This window comes from Pseudorasbora parva, chromosome 9 (genome assembly GCF_024679245.1).
Source record: "Pseudorasbora parva isolate DD20220531a chromosome 9, ASM2467924v1, whole genome shotgun sequence".
Lineage (NCBI taxonomy): Eukaryota > Metazoa > Chordata > Actinopteri > Cypriniformes > Gobionidae > Pseudorasbora > Pseudorasbora parva.
Window position 1 is genome coordinate 16,922,908 of NC_090180.1, and position 10,530 is coordinate 16,933,437.

The 10,530-nt window shown below is 38.3% G+C and overlaps 1 long non-coding RNA gene across 2 annotated transcripts in view; it reads right to left on the reverse strand.

The window, feature by feature from the left end:
- The window catches only part of LOC137090257 (uncharacterized), an 82,763-nt gene that overhangs the window by 16,519 nt on the left and 55,714 nt on the right, over window positions 1-10,530 (reverse strand). The gene's annotated exons all lie outside the window — the stretch shown is intronic.

Here is a 10,530-nt window from a genome sequence, read left to right on the forward strand (position 1 = left end):
TAGCTTAAGTTTTTTGTGTTTTGTATGTTTCTATTTTTTATTAAATAGGAGTTCATTTTTCATAAAATACAAAAAAAAAATTCAGTTAAAAAGTATTTTACAGGTTCAGGTTTTTTTATGGTTTTAGTGATGTGTTGATATTTTTATGAAGGTATTTAATAACATTATTTTTTCAAACAAGATTTAAAATTGAAACAGCGAAGCTTTTGACAGCGAGACGATCATTCGTTTAACAGATTATAGTTATTTTATCTTCAGGAAGGGGGCCGTATGAATGAGATGTTAAATTACCCTATAGCCTTCTTGGGAACCAGCAAAACACTACAGCATACCCTGAGACCGGCCTCCAGTAACACGTGTTTCACTAGCTGGCACAAAATGTTCTTCAACCATAACAAGGTCCATGTCAAGAGTGGAAGAAGTTTGTGTTGCATCGCCATGGTAACCCCATGTTAAATAGATGAGTGGGACACTCTCATTATACTGACACACCCTGATATAACTGCAGGGCGAGTCTTATCTCCTCATAAGACTTTTTTGTTATTACTAATATGGTACTTTTGATTATCATTTTAATATATCGACATCAACAGTACTGTGTATTAAATACAGTGGTGTTAAAAAGTATGTACACCCCGATACAAAGGCCAGTCTTCAGTTTGAATCAATTTCCTTTTTTTTCTCAATTAAATTTTATGCAACCATGATGTTGGTCCTAGTTTTGCAGCTTATTGTGGCTGTATAAAAAAAGTGCAAAAAGTTTGGACACACTTTCCCATTCTCTTTGAAACTTTTGACTATATTATATATATATATATATATATATATATATATATATATATATATATATATATATATATATATATATACACACACACACACACACACACACATATATATATATATATATATATATATATATATATATATATATATATATATATATATATATATATATACACACATATATACAGTCTTGTTCAAAATAATAGCAGTACAATGTGACTAACCAGAATAATCAAGGTTTTTAGTATATTTTTTATTGCTACGTGGCAAACAAGTTACCAGTAGGTTCAGTAGATTCTCAGAAAACAAACAAGACCCAGCATTCATGATATGCACGCTCTTAAGGCTGTGCAATTGGGCAATTAGTTGAATTAGTTGAAAGGGGTGTGTTCAAAAAAATAGCAGTGTGGCATTCAATCACTGAGGTCATCAATTTTGTGAAGAAACAGGTGTGAATCAGGTGGCCCCTATTTAAGGATGAAGCCAACACTTGTTGAACATGCATTTGAAAGCTGAGGAAAATGGGTCGTTCAAGACATTGTTCAGAAGAACAGCGTACTTTGATTAAAAAGTTGATTAGAGAGGGGAAAACCTATAAAGAGGTGCAAAAAATGATAGGCTGTTCAGCTAAAATGATCTCCAATGCCTTAAAATGGAGAGCAAAACCAGAGAGACGTGGAAGAAAACGGAAGACAACCATCAAAATGGATAGAAGAATAACCAGAATGGCAAAGGCTCAGCCAATGATCACCTCCAGGATGATCAAAGACAGTCTGGAGTTACCTGTAAGTACTGTGACAGTTAGAAGACATCTGTGTGAAGCTAATCTATTTTCAAGAATCCCCCACAAAGTCCCTCTGTTAAAAAAAAGGCATGTGCAGAAGAGGTTACAATTTGCCAAAGAACACATCAACTGGCCTAAACAGAAATGGAGGAACATTTTGTGGACTGATGAGAGTAAAATTGTTCTTTTTGGGTCCAAGGGCCACAGGCAGTTTGTGAGACGACCCCCAAACTCTGAATTCAAGCCACAGTACACAGTGAAGACAGTGAAGCATGGAGGTGCAAGCATCATGATATGGGCATGTTTCTCCTACTATGGTGTTGGGCCTATTTATCGCATACCAGGGATCATGGATCAGTTTGCATATGTTAAAATACTTGAAGAGGTCATGTTGCCCTATGCTGAAGAGGACATGCCCTTGAAATGGTTGTTTTAACAAGACAATGACCAAAAACACACTAGTAAACGGGCAAAGTCTTGGTTCCAAACCAACAAAATTAATGTTATGGAGTGGCCAGCCCAATCTCCAGACCTTAATCCAATTGAGAACTTGTGGGGTGATATCAAAAATGCTGTTTCTGAAGCAAAACCAAGAAATGTGAATGAATTGTGGAATGTTGTTAAAGAATCATGGAGTGGAATAACAGCTGAGAGGTGCCACAAGTTGGTTGACTCCATGCCACACAGATGTCAAGCAGTTTTAAAAAACTTTGGTCATACAACTAAATATTAGTTTAGTGATTCACAGGATTGCTAAATCCCAGAAAAAAAAAATTATTTTACTAATTTCATTCAAAAAGTGAAACTTGTATATTATATTCATTCATTACACACAGACTGGCATATTTCAAATGTTGATTTCTTTTCATTTTGATGATTACAACTGACAACTAAGAAAAACACAAATTCAGTATCTCAGAAAATTAACAGCTAATTAACTCAAAACACCTGCAAAGGCCTTTAAAAGGTCTCTCAGTCTAGTTCTGTAGGCTACATAATCATGGGGACTGACATGGGGGAGGACTGTTGACTTAACAGTTGTTCAAAAGACGAACACTGACACCTTGCAAGAAGTGCAAGACAAAAGCTCATTGCAAAAGAGGCTGGCTGTTCAGAGCTGTGTCCAATTGCATTAAGGCAAAGTGAAGGAAAATATGTGGTAGAAAATGTGTAAAAGCAATAGGGATAACCGCACCTTGGAGAGGATTGTCAAACAAAACCCCTTTAAAAATGTGGGGGAGATTCACAAAGAGTGGACTGCAGCTGGAGTCAGTGCTTCAAGAACCACTACACACAGATGTATGCAAGACATGGGTTTCAGCACATTCCTTGTGTCAAGCCACTCTTGAACAACAGACAGGGTCAGAAGCGTCTCGTCTGGACTAAAGACAAAAAGGACTAAAGACAAAAAGGACTGGACTGCTACTGAGTGGTCTAAAGTTATGTTCTCTGATGAAAGAAAATGTTGCATTTCCTTTGGAAATCAGGGCCCCAGAGTCTGGAGGAAGAGAGAAGAGGCACACAATCCACATTGCTTGAGGTCCAGTGTAAAGTTTCCACAGTCAGTAATGATTTCGGGTGCCATGTCATCTGCTGGTGTGAGTCCACTGTGTTTTCTGAGGTCCAAGGTCAACATAGCCATATACCCAGGAATATTTAAAGCATGTCATACTTTATGCTTCCTGCTGCTGACCAAATTTATGGAGACGCCTGTTCTTAATTGGCCAGCAAACTCACCTGACCTTAACGCCATAGAAAATCTATGGGGTATTGTGAAGAGGAAGATGCGATATGCCAGACCCATCAATCGAGAAGAGCTGAAGGCCATTATCAGAGCAACCTGGGCTCTCATAACACCTGAGCAGTGCCACAGACTGATCGACTCCATGCCATGCCGCATTGCTGCAATAATTCAGTCAAAAGAAGCCCCAGGTAAGTATCCGTCCTTCGGATGAGACGTTAAACCGAGGTCCCGACTCTCTGTGGTCGTTAAAAATCCCAGGATGTCCTTCGATAAAGAGTAGCATCCTGGCCAAATCTGCCCACTGGCCTCTGTCCATCATGGCCTCCTAATAATCCCCATACACTGATTGGCTTAATCACTCTGTCTCCTCTCCACCAATCAGCTGGTGTGTTGTGAGCGTTCTGGCGCAATATGGCTGCCGTCACATCATCCAGGTGGATGCTGCACATTGGTGGAGGTTAAGGAGATTCCCCCTTCTATGTAAAGCGCTTTGAGTGCCTAGAAAAGCGATATATTAATGCAAGAGGCAACCTCACGCGATCTCTCTTGAAGCCAATACGGAAGGAATGTAAACTGTAATCCTTAACTGGCCACTAGAGGCAGGCTCCAGAAGGGAGCAGATTCTCATTGAGCCCCATGTTAATATTCATAACTTTATAGCAGAAAAAAAACATGTTTACAGCCTGGTACAAATTGTGGTTTTGGCTTATAAGGCTAATTTTGATCTTCATGACAACTGTGGGGGGGTGAATTTTTTTATAACTCATTCGTTTACGTTCCATAAAGCCTTAAAGTTCTGCATAATTAAAGGCGTGGTTACAAGTGGATAGCCATTTATCCGCCGTCTATAGTTATTGCATCACCTAAGCTCCGCCCACATCCCACCTTTTTGCCAATTTTCTGTTATCCGGGAGTGACACTCAATGCTCACAAGATGGCAACGCCAAGCTCGTCTCTACTTTACGCTTCAGAACGGCTTATCGGAATCCTATGGGTGACGTCACGGACACTACGTCCATATTTTTTTACAGTCTATGTATAAATGTTACAAATTATTATTAAGTATTAAGTGCTGTACATGCTCATACTTTTCAGTTGGCAAAGATTTAAAAAAATCCTTTCTTTGTATTGATCTTAAGTAATATATTCAATTTTTTTGGGATGTTCCTAGTTGTAAGTTATAATCATCAAAATTACAAGAAATAAACATTTGAAATATATCAGTTTGTGTTTAATGAATGAATATAATATACAAGTTTCACTTTTTGAATGGAATTAGTGAAATAAATCAACTTTTTGATGATGATAAAAAAATATATGTGCTAAAAGTTGTGTGTGATGGTAGGGTTAGTGTAAGGGGACATTATATACAGTTTGTATAGTATAAAAAACATTACACCTTCGGAGAACCCCACAAAGATAGTAAACCAGACACAGATGAGGTTTACAGCCAAGCAATTTGTTGCACTGTCCAAGAAAAGAATCATCCAATTTATCTCAACCCCCCAGGTAAATTTATTCACATCAGGTTGTCCCACCAATTTCATCTTGAGAGCTGACTGAACTGGAACAATGTCATATACTGACCAGAAGAAAGTAAGGGCTGAATAATGTATGAAAAATGGTGAAAACCAAAACCTCTCTCTGCAAACATACCAAACATAGGCCTACCTCTTTCTGCTGACAGTCAGTCAGGATGGAAGCGTTTGGTTTCAGGCTGCTTTTCTGCCTCAAATCATCGGTCAAACACAAACTGTTATATAGAATGTAGCCTACCATATTTGAGGAGAAATATGGGAAAGATTGAGTGTGTTAGCCTACTTTAGACCCATGGGTTTCAAGTATATTTCTCTGCAGGTTAGTAATACGAGTTACCAGATCAGTGGGCGTGGCCATAGACAGAGGGGCGTTTCCACTGCGTTACCTGATTGCCTACGTCACAGTGTGGGTAGTGTTTAGGGGGTGCGGTCGGGTAAAGGATCATTTTCATTGCGTGATTTATAAACACCCATCAGTTTGAAAACACCCACAAATGTAGAAATGCCCACTTTACAATCGTTAACTGTAACCTGTCATGTGGATCATTTACAAACTGAGGTCCTTTAACAATAATTTCAATTAAAGTGCTTCATGCATAACTTGAGGCTGACGTCCCTGCGACGAATAAAGGAGGATACTTTTGCTTTCTCTATAGAAGCCTCACTGAGTTATAATGTGGATCATTATTAAAAGGCGCCACCTGCTGTTTAAAAGATAAAACATGTTGTTTGAGGAATGAGAAAATGACTGCAATAAATTAAGAAAGAAAATCTAAAACATAACTGGGACATGTTTAACCATTTTGGTAACACTGTGGCCATATATAAATATAAAAACCCTGAAAAGCACAACAGCAAATGTCCTCAAGATTTTATGATGTCGAATTGATTTTTTTAATTATTGTTTACAGATCCATCCCGGCAAACAATTTTGCGTTTAAAAGACGTCTAGCCATCCAAACAGATCTGGCGTCTTGGATAAAACAAGGCAAAATCTGGGCTGTCAGTGAAAAATTAACATATCTAACTGACAGTGTGAATTCACTGCCCAAGAATAGTCATCAGAACATGAACATGTCAAAGAAATGAAACCAAACACCTTAATCACTGTTGACTTTGTTTACATATTATTATTAATAATAATAATAATAATTCATTACATTTATATAGCGCTTTTCTAGACACCCAAAGTGCTTTTACACATAGAAGGGGGAATCTCCTCAACCACCACCAATGTGCAGCACCCACCTGGATGATGCGACAGCAGCCATATTGCGCCAGAACGCTCACCACACACCAGCTTATGGTGGAGAGGAGACAGAGTGATGAAGCCAATCAGGATATGGGGATTATTAGGAGACCATGATGGACAGAGGCCAATAGGCAAATTTGGCCAGGAGGCCAGGATGGGATTTTTAATGACCACAGAGAGTCAGGACCACGGTTTAACGTCTCATCCGAAGGAGACATGGAATATCATACATCTCACAAGTTATTTTGGTAAAAACGACATGTAACCAAATTCAAAGTTATTTTGGCTAGAAGTGGGTTACTTATAGCCAGACTATATCCGGTCTATAGTTAACCGAGATGGTGAATTAATGTTAATGACGAAGGCCTGTTGTTTAGCTAACCTTATTTAGCATTACATATCGATAGAATTTTGCATTACTTGCAAAATGTAATGTTAGTTACTGTTACATTATCTTACTAGCTATTTATTACTTATAGAAATAGTGCAACTTCATATTACATTACATGCATTGCAAAATACGTAATGTTTTGAGGACCAAGTTAGTAGTCAACGTATGGGCAGGCCATAGTCAATGTAAATCATATTGTTTATGTTTCATCTGAACCAATGAATGTGCCATAACTGTTCATCGGTGCCTTATAGCTTGCTTCCTAGCCTGTGTGTTCACGGTGGGCAGGCTCCGTTGTAATGGGGAGGAGCTGTGGAGGGAGGGCAAGGGAGAGTGACCTGTGAGTTGTGTTTGTTCAGCTTTAAAGGGATAGTTCACCCAAAAATGAAAATGTTATGTTTATTTGCTTGCCTCCAGTGCATCCAACATGTAGGTGTCTTTGTTTCTTCAGTAGAACACAAATTTAAGATTTTTAACTCAAACCGTTGCTGTGTGACAGTCATATAATGTATGTGAATGGGTAACAATTCTATGATAGCAAAAAAAAAACATGCTTAGACAACATGCACAAAGAGCCCTGTGGCTCATGCCGACATGTTGATATCTTAAGACACAAAACAATCAGTTTGTGAGAGAAATCGAGCTGTATTTATATCATTTTTTACCTTAAATACAACACTATATCCAACAGCCTGGAGCGCGTTTTACTTCCGGTAAGGTACATGCTCTAGATATATGAGCCAGAGCGTGTATTGACCTTACCGGAAGTGATTTCTCACACATGGTTGGAGTTAAAAATCTCGGTCTTGGTTCGGTATTTGCTATGTTCATGGAAAAAAGGACTTCTGTCAAATAAAAATAAAGAAAATAAGAACAAATAACAAATACAAGCAGCAGCACAAATACTATTGAACAAAGATAGGCTAATAATAAAATAATGCTTTTTGGGCTTTTTAGGTAGGTCTAACATTAGTTTACAGGTAAATAAATTGAATAAAGTAATCAAATGAAAAATTACTGCATATTTAACTGTTTAAATTCAACATTAATCGTTATTAAACTTACAAAAGCTATGCAATCAAGAGCAGTGAGTGATTCCTTATCTTTGACATTAAACAGACAGCAGTAAAGGCTATAGGCCTACTGCAACTTTTAGACCCAGGGGTGCTACATCTTGTGTGAGTTTGTCCGTTCAAGCACAAGACTTGAAAGAGAACTCAATAGTTGCGCACTGAGACGTGCATGTGCGCGCTTTCAAATGACCGCACAGAGACAAATCTTCTCACATCGCGATCGCACGTTTAAAACCGCACTAGGTAACTTTTCAACCTTCATAATATATATTTTTTATACTCTTGAAGAAAATCACTCTTGTGATGATAAATCGACTTACAATAGGTTGAATGACACGTCTGCCATAGCTTGATGGGGTCTGTATCGTTTTTAATCGTACTTTTAAACTTCGGGTTTCGGGTAGTAACCCGAGAACAAAAAGAACTACAAAATCCGACTGCTTTACGGCATTACGTCACTTCCACCAACACCCACACTTCCTTAAATTCGGACGTGCGAGCCCAACTTTGTTCGTCGCATAATATAGTCATGTCCGAAGCAGCAGAGACAAATAATAAAGAAAAGGTTTTGTTGGAGGAAAGCAATAAGAGGAAACGAAAAAGTGATGTGATTAAAGGCAGGACGAGGATCAACATGTGACCAGCGTTTGCTCGTCGGCGTGAGCTGGAGGAGGCGTGCCCGACTGATGCTGTCATGCTTGTTACGGTGAGCTACCACTCAAACATTGAACTGAAGTATCATATAGATTCTGTAAAACGGTAACCAATAGACTACTATAATGACGCTGACTTGTAAACGTGAGCATCGTGATTATTTGGCGTTTGAAAAAAATAAAACCCATGAAATTATATTCATATGACATGCTGAAACATGCCACTGACTGTAACGTTACCTGGGATGAAGACATTTCACACGCGACGCCAGAAGAACTCTGAACTCCTCTTGCAGTGTTCAGGGGAACTGTTAGTGCTGCACCGACCCGCGGCGCCACTTTTATGAAGTTATTTGGCCCGCACCGCACCACTGTATATATTTTTACAACCCGCCGCGGACCCGCGACCATTAAATAGACATACGGGGTCCGCCGGTTATGAGACGACCCACGCATCACTATTTCAGGGCTATCAGGGTTGTCATGTCAACAAATGCACGCGCGATGGCATCCCCTGTTGTAGGATGACAGATCTTACGACAGTAGTTGAGGACATTATTTTTTCCAAACTGTAGGGGGACCCCGAGAGCAAAAGTAGCCAAGTGCGGCTTTAAATTAGTGAGTTCTCAATCACGTCTTCTGGCTCTACACCCGTATTCATATTCGAAGATACGGCAGCACTCACATGCATTAAACAAAGTTTACTAAGAGAGACCATTTTGCCCACTTCTTTTATTATTATTGCTGTTGTAATGCATCACCGAGGAGCCAGCACGTGTATCCATCGACAGAAACATACATAACACATTATTTTCAAGTTTCAACCCTAAAGATGGGTCATCAGATGTGAGATGAACCGCGATGCAAGTGCGTGCTGAAACTTTTAACCGGCACCCCACACACCCCGGTTGGGAAACACTGCATTAATCTGACCCACTATTATCCACAACATGTTTTATATTGACACATAGCAGGCCTAATATTACTTTAAATTAAGATGGTTATTATTGGCACAATGTTGAGCTACAAAACAAAGAAGAAAATATTAAAATATTGGCGATGACACGAAAATATCTCCAGAGACATCTGAAGCCGGCTTAAGTCGTGATGACCTGTTTGCCGCTCATGCCGATTGATATTAATGTCTTTGTCTTCCTAATGGTAAAAAAAAAAGAAGTTCCTGAACTGAATAACATACGAATCAGCTGGTCTTGTTGTGATGAAAACCCCCTGAGACGATTAAAATCGATGTTTAAGGAGCCCGCATTCAGTATTTTTTTTGTACAAAAGTATAAAGTGTAGTGTCAATAAAATCACTTATTTCAGTATTTATAATGTTATGAATTAAAAATTGAGTATTGTATCTCAAATCCCTTGGTATAATTTATCATTTACAGCAATAAACACACATGAAAAAAACAAAAAACTGACAACTGACATCAGATTCAGTGACAGTGACACCAATATTTGATGGCGTTCAGTACTTGCTCTGCAGTAAATCAGTAAATCGCTGAGCCATTTCAAGTTTTGCTAATGATACTGCCTATTCTTTGGTTTTCTGCCTGCGGTAACTGAGTGAAACTTCACTTCATCATTGTGTATCTGACATTGCCACCTTGTGGAATAAACGTAAATCGCAAACATACTTACACTGTTTACACACCTCGGGTCATTTAAAAACAAAAGGGGGAAACAGTCATTCTTTTATTTAAAAAAAAAAATATTATATTGTTTGTTTGAACATTAACTATAGCATTTTCTAAGAAAAAAAATCCTGTCCGAGTGAAAAGGACCTGAACACAATGTTTCAGTTATGACAAATTACTTTAAAATTATACTCTACACTTTACTCTATATAGATAGAAATCCCATAGATATTCCCTTCTGGTTGTGTAGGGAGCCTGTGAATCAAAACATAACTTGCATTTATATGACTGAGAGAGAGTGGAAGAGAGGAAACGTGAGCCTGTTGATAGATAATCAGTTTTACACGACTGGCTGCGGAATATCAAATGAACTACACATCAACTATAGCAACGGTGCTCGGAAAGGCAATATTACATAATGATAAACTAGAAGAAATTATCCCTCTGAAACATAAGAGATGTCTGAGTGTACTAAATTCATTTTGCAATACATTTAGATCCATAGAGATTTAATTGACTGATCAAGCATACCGTCAGACACATGAAAACAAAGCAGAAATATAATAATTATCAAACTGGTTTCAGCACAATGTAATTTTTTTCAAGTCAACTTTTGTGTTGCACATCTTAACAATCCCTTTAACTCACAATACTGTATCTGCT